The sequence below is a fragment of the Arachis ipaensis genome, chromosome B4 (genome assembly GCF_059453495.1).
Source record: "Arachis ipaensis isolate K30076 ecotype BB chromosome B4, ASM5945349v1, whole genome shotgun sequence".
NCBI lineage: Eukaryota > Viridiplantae > Streptophyta > Magnoliopsida > Fabales > Fabaceae > Arachis > Arachis ipaensis.
Window position 1 is genome coordinate 50,576,433 of NC_142439.1, and position 5,772 is coordinate 50,582,204.

The following is a 5,772-nucleotide window of genomic DNA, read 5'->3' on the forward strand; positions in this document are numbered from 1 at the left end:
ATGATAACAACACCTTTTTTTAATATGTTTCTTGAACATGTTCATGATTTGTGTTTTCACTACGCAAAAAGGATAGTGTGAGATCGCAGGCCGTCAAAATCTTCCTGTTGCAGATGGTTCCTCTGAGCCATTGAAGGTAACTATTTAATATTTAGTTTGACCTTGTTCATTGTTTGGTCAAATTAAGTTTTAAAATTGTTGCAGTAGGTTTGATATATTTTTGTCTAGCAGCACAGGATTGAAACAAACCCAATCATCTTCACTACATTGTGTTGTGACTTACACTGAGTTTTTGTTGAAATGTTAACGCACACTTATATATTATATTGGCTCACTGATTCTTACTTGATTCACTTGTCAACTCGATTTTATGTATCAAGATAGTTGATTAAGTAATAAAGAATAAAGTATTACTTATTATATTGGCTCACTGATTCTTGCTTAATTCACTTATATATTATATTGGCTCACTTATTATATTGAGTTTTTCTTGAAATCTTAACACACACTTATTATATTAGCTCACTTATAATTAGAGTTTGGCTGGTTCATCATTTTTCTTTTAGCAGTGATCATGGATGAAACTCCCTTCCTGTCATGGCAAAGCCTTGCTCATGCGTCATATTTGAATCCTTGTTCTGCAGTCAGCTTACTGTTAATTTTTTTAGCCAACTTCCATGAGAATTAGTTGCAGGTTTTGAAAGATGAATGTAGTTAGGTTCTATTAGGCTATTGGCTCATCTATGAGCAATATATTTCCAACCATTATTCATTATGTAATTCTTCAAATTTACTAAGTATGTTAGTTGCCAGTCTATATATCATCTTATCAACAGAAATATGTGGTCTATATTTTGTCTTCGCTTTTGTGTGTTTCACATATCTTATATGCTATCTCATGGTTGTTTTTTATTTTATTACAGCCTACTGCAGAATGTTTAAATAGGAAAAGTTTGGATGGAAACACAATTGCTGAGAAATTAGATAGCTTGATTGAGCTGACTTTTTTGCATCTTGAGTCCTGTTGTCTGAGGTTGTCTGAGGTATTTTTCAGACATTGCATATATTTTTTTTATTACTTTGTACTATATACGTAACTTCTATATGTTCATTAAATTCTTAATTAGGTATTTGATGTTCTAGTGAGATCATTTCAAAGGACTATTTTGAATACCTACAAGTCAAAATTCACCTAGGTACACACTCTCTCTCTCTCAAGTTGGTACTGCTTTGTGAAATATATTATCAATGCCTTTATTTTGTTGCAGTTTGTGGTGTTCTATGCATGTGCACTTGATCAATTGATGAACTTGAAAATTAAAAGTTTAGGTGGCTGTCAACACCAATTGATGAACTCTTAAATATTTTGCCCCCATTCATTGTGAAGTGTCGTAATTGATGATGCCTCAATCAATATATTATTCATTGTAAGGAGTTTTTCTTAATTATAATGAGTTTCTTACTTATATTATATTGATTGTGAAGTGTTCTATGTGTGTCTTTTTTTCCCTGAACATTTACACTACCATATTATTTCAATTTTGCTGGCTTTTTAGCTCAACATAAGAATTAAAAAATGTTACTTGACGTTTTGCAATGAACTCACATGTATCTTGTTTAAAAGTAAAATTAAACTATTGAATATATCAACATAAAGCCATATCTTGCTTTCCTATTGCTAGAAGACCGGTATAAACATCTTTTAAATTCAGGTTTGTTGCATTTGACTATGAATATGACTTGTTATCTTTTCTTTCTTTCTTTTATTTTTATTTTTATTTTATTTTATTTTTTGCATTGACTATATTACATGTTAACTCTGTTTATGTTGGCATGTCTATATATTTGTGCTTTCAACTTGATACGTTGAAGGACCCTATGATTTTTTTTCTTTTACTGGTCTCTACTGCTTATATCTTTCCTCTTCTGGATTGCATTCTTTTAGCTTCTACTTGCCATTGGCACTAAGCTGGAGCATGTGATAATGCAACTAGCTCATGAAGTAGTTGAAAAGCATGCAGCCATAGAAGGTGAATTAGTTGTACAACCATCAGATGATCACTTTTGGTTTCATCGCCCCCACTTTGTCCTCTTCTTGATCCACTTTATCCTTTTCCAAAATGCTTTTGAGATAGAATTTTTCTTTTGGATATGGGTGAGCATAATTTTATTTATGACATTTTCTGTGAACTTTATTCTGTATGCTTACTCTCAGTTTCCTTGTTCTAGGGAAAGGTATATGTTGGGTTGAGGATAGTTATACTTTGTTGTAGTGAATATAACCTATAGCTTGTGTTCTCAGGTTACATATGGATTTGACTCTTGTATAATAGGACAAGTTCGTTACATAGTTCCAAGGCTAATTATCAGGTAACTTAGACATCTTAGCTGATGCATTATGAATACTACTATTATGTAGCTACAATACCCTACCACTGTATGCAATTGTTACACAGGTGTGTTAGCATAGCTATTAAAAGTGCAAGCGGAATTATTCAAATTTGATTTTGGTTTGGCTTTTCATAAATTTTCTGTTATTTTCACATTGTAGATAGGAACCCATTTTAAGGCAGCAATATTTCGTGAGTATGTGCAAGTGAGGCTTGCTGGTTGGGCACAAGAGGCAAAGAAGAAGAAAGGGGTAAAAGCTGATAGCCAGCCTGGTGAAGGAAGTTCTCATGCTGTTGCAGAAATTCAGCTTGGGTCAGTTTTCCAGAAGAGAGCATCCGCTGTAGAAAACGGTGCTTTTGTACCCAAAGTCGAGGGTTTAGCTGAGTAGGCTGAATGGAGGAGTTGTGCTCAAATCATCTTATTTTGCATAGTTGCAGAACACACTATATTATTAGTATTTTATTTGCTAGCATTATGCGACATTGTAGGATGTGTTTAGCTTAGAGTGTAGGCATAGTATTCTCTGGTGAATATAATTTTAGTGAATATACAAATTCTTGTAATAAAAATTGCATGGTATATTTATAGGTTTGGTAATAAAAAAGGACTAAAAATTTATAGTGCAGTGATGAAGCTATAGTCAAAATAATGATTTTTCTTTTTAATTTAATTAGGCTATCGCCACGCTTTTAAAGCGTGGCCATATCTCTCGCTTTCGCCATGCTTTGAAAGCGTGGCCGTATCTCACATATGGCCACGCTTTAAAAGCGTGGCCGTATCTCACACATACGGCCACACTTTTAAACGTGGCAATCTATAAAAAGCGTGGCGGAAAAAAAGCGTGGCAATAGGTCACCAAAAGCGTAGCGATAGAGCAACCGCCACGCTTACAGACGCTACCCTTTCAAAAGTATGGCGGTAGCTCAAAAAGCATGGCAAAAAGCTATCACCACACTTTTTTCAGCTTTTCGCCACTCTTTAAAAGCGTGACAATAGAGCTGTTTTCTTGTAGTGCATCCTCCTTGTGCTTGGCCAATATCTCTTCTTGCCTAGCACTCAGCTCCTCCATACCTTGCATGAATGTTGGATATCCGGGGTTTATGGCAGCCACAGCGTTGCACAAATGATTCAGCTTTGCTTGTGTATTGATGTCATACTGCCTCCTTGAAGTGGTTCCAGCATCATAAAGATGCCTAAACTCAGTAAGGTTCCTCTGCTGCCATTTATTTTGCTCCATGATTTTATTGAGGATGCCTTGCATTTCTCCCTAGTTAAATTGGCCTTGTTGCTCCTTCATGAACTCCATGCTTCCTTGGATTTGTTGCATGCTCTCTTGAACTTGGTCCCGTTGATTTTGTGGCTCCTTGAGTTGATTGACATCTTCTCTCAGGTGGTTTATATCTCGCTGCATTTGGTGGATGTCTCCTTGCAATTGCTCCATGTTAAAACCTTTAGGAAATTGTGGATATGGTGGTGGTGGAAGTGGTAGGTATTGTGGTTGATCCTTAGCTTCTTCTTCTTGTTGTTGGCTATCCTTGGTGCTTTTCGGCACCCTATGTATGTTGTTGGCTATCATTTCCCCAACATTGATGTTCTCCCCCTTCATGATGATATATATGAGAACTGCTCTCTCTAATGTTACCTCTGAAGTGTTGGATGTGGGGTTGAGGAATCTCCTCACAAAGTCTAGCCACCCTATAGCTTGGGGGCTCAAATCTCTTCTCCTCGGCTGATTGGGCCTTCCATCTCTGTCATTGATCCACTGCACATTCAGAACACAGATTTCATTCAGGATCACTTCAAAGCCAGGGTATTGTTGCTTCACCCCCTCTTCATAGTGATAAACCGCTATTTTACAATTTATCTTGTGCTTAATTTAGTGGATTCCATCCACAAAACTCACACTTATTCATAGAAATCGCATGTTTTACATTTTCCTTCCTAATCTTGTGCTATGATTGAAAAACTTGCTTCCTAAGCCTTTAAATTGTGTACTTTTAATCCCCCTTTATACCATTCGATGCTGTGATCCATGCGTTAAGTGCTTTCAGGCTATATAGTGCACGAATGGCTTAGAGGATGGAGAGGAAGCTTGCATAAATAGAAGGAGCACAAGAATTAAAGGAGATAACCAGCGAGGAGCGACGCATGCGCGTACTTGACGCGTATGCGTGACACGCGAAGAAGACCATCGACGCGTACGTGTGACTGACGGGTACGTGTGACATGCGCCACGTGTAGAAAATGCAGAAAATGCTGGGGGCAATTTTGGGCTGAGTTTTGACCTGGTTATTGGCCCAAAAAACATAGATTAGAGGCTGCAGAGTGGAGGAATGAGGTCTGAACCATCATTCACCACTTCTCATTATTCACATAAATTTTAGGTTTAGATGTAGTTTGAAGAGAGAACTTTTGCGTGGTCTAGAATTCAGAATAAATTCTCGTTGCAGGTATAGCTTCTAAACCAACAAAAGTCCTTTCTTACAAACATTTTGGTTGTCACAAGTAACAAACCCCTTAAAATTGATAACCAAAGTATTTAACCTCGGATTGTCTTCTCAAGGAACTGCAGGGAGGTATATTCTTATTATTGGTTATGAGTTTTGTAAATTGGGGGTTTTGGATTAAGATAAAAAGCAAGAATAGCAATGGCAGAGGAAATAAAATAATAACAATAAAAAGCCTTGATTAGGAGAGATTAGTCGGAAGTCCTATCCTTGTTGGATTTTTCTCAAGATCAATTGATAATTGAAGGTTACTTCTACTTAGTTATCCTTTACCAAGTAAAGTAAAAGAAAGTCAAGTAAGTTGGAAGTCTACTTCTATTCACAAGTTCTAATCCTCTCCCTTGGGAAGGATTAGCGTTAGTGACTAGAGAGCCAACCAATAATAAACTCAATTACAATTTAACTCTTGAGTAATTCAACTCAAGGGTCTCCAAATATCAATCAACTCCAAAATCAAGTTGGGAACCTACTCCATTGACATGGATGCCAATTTCATATAATAAATGACTAAATAAATACTTGAGGATAATCAAACAAATAATGGGGTAAATTGAAAAATACTCTTTGCATTAATAATGTCATAAAAGCTTTGCAATTGTAACTCTGAATAAGGATTAAATATATAAAAGAGTAAGGAAATAGAAAATAAACTAGAATAATAAAGTCCTCAATGGAGGTAGTAATATCCAACTCAACAGCATAAAAGTAGAAATCCTAATCCTAAGAGAGAGGAGAGAGCCTCTCTCTCTAAAAGCTACATCTAAAACTAAAAATTATGAATTATGAGCTGATGATTATGAATAAATGGATTCCCCCAATTTATAGCCTCTAATCTGTGTTTTCTGGGCCAAAAACTGGGTCAAAAATAGCACAG